The 1,134-nt window shown below is 40.7% G+C and overlaps 1 protein-coding gene and 1 long non-coding RNA gene across 5 annotated transcripts in view; one reads left to right on the top strand and one right to left on the bottom strand.

Moving 5' to 3' along the window:
* The window catches only part of LOC128247267 (uncharacterized), a 39,945-nt gene that overhangs the window by 37,869 nt on the left and 942 nt on the right, over positions 1-1,134 (bottom strand). The window contains exon 1 of one of the 2 annotated variants that reach the window (XR_008263622.1): positions 302-521. The exons of the other annotated variant lie outside the window; for it this stretch is intronic. This is a non-coding gene — a long non-coding RNA (uncharacterized LOC128247267). Of the gene's footprint in view, positions 1-301; positions 522-1,134 lie in introns of those variants that run through there. 2 annotated transcript variants of the gene reach the window in all.
* LOC106884261 (inactive histone-lysine N-methyltransferase 2E) overlaps positions 1-1,134 on the top strand; it is a 514,331-nt gene that overhangs the window by 29,249 nt on the left and 483,948 nt on the right. The window lies entirely within an intron of this gene.

The following is a 1,134-nucleotide window of genomic DNA, read 5'->3' on the forward strand; positions in this document are numbered from 1 at the left end:
TCAATAATAATAATAATGATGATGATGATGATAATGTTGATGATGATGATGATGATGATAATGTTGATGGTGGTGTTGACGATGAATAAGTGCAATGACAATTAAGTTGATGCTGATGTTGATGACGATGTTAAATGAAATGATGCTGGTTGTTAGATGATGATGGTGGTGGTGGTGAGATGTAACGGTAGGATTGATAGTACTTTATTAATTTCTGAGTATTTAGCTGCTGCTTCTAGCAAATCTCATTACCTCGTCACAGACAGTTTGCGTTTAACGAATGATAGAATTGAATTATTACCTGAGTATATTGAACTTAATGGATTAACCCATCACCCCAAAGTCGATGCTTGGTATACCCTCCACCTCTTCCGTCTTCTCATCATCCTCATCACATTGTTTTTCAAGTTTTCTTACACTTTTTCCATCATTTTTATCACATATGTATTTTTTGTTTTTGTTGTGTGTGTGTGTGTGTGTGTGTGTGTGTGTGTGTGTGTGTGTGTGTGTGTGTGTGTGTGTGTGTGTGTGTGTGTGTGTGTGTGTGTGTGTGTGTGTGTGTGGTAACTAAGATACTCGTAATACAAGGTATATGTGAATTCATCTAATCGTGCCAGCTTCCGTTAGTGAGAGTGCTCTATAACTAGTTAGACGTTTGTTGGTTGGGGCGGTAGTGGGGGCTATAACCAATCTCTATGAAATAGAACAAACAATAATAGGCGCAGGAGTGGCTGTGTGGTAAAGTAGTAAGTAGCTTGCTTACCAACCACATGGTTCCGGGTTCATTCCCACTGCGTGGCACTTTGGGCAAGTGTCTTCTACTATAGCCTCGGGCCGACCGAAACCTTGTGAGTGGATTTGGTAGACGGAAACTGAAAGAAGCCCGTCGTGTTTATATATATATATATATATGTGTGTGTTTGTGTGTGTGTGTTTGTGTGTGTTTTATCCCCACCATCACTTGACAACCGATGCTGGTGTGTTTACGTCCCCGTAACTTAATAGCTCAACAAAGAGACCGATAGAATAAGTACTAGGCTTGCAAAGAATAAGTCGTGGGGTCGATTTGCTCGACCAAAGGCGGTGCTCCAGCATGGTCGCAGTCAAATGACTCAAACAAATAAAGGAGTGAAA

This window comes from Octopus bimaculoides, chromosome 3 (assembly GCF_001194135.2).
Source record: "Octopus bimaculoides isolate UCB-OBI-ISO-001 chromosome 3, ASM119413v2, whole genome shotgun sequence".
In the NCBI taxonomy this organism is placed as follows: domain Eukaryota; kingdom Metazoa; phylum Mollusca; class Cephalopoda; order Octopoda; family Octopodidae; genus Octopus; species Octopus bimaculoides.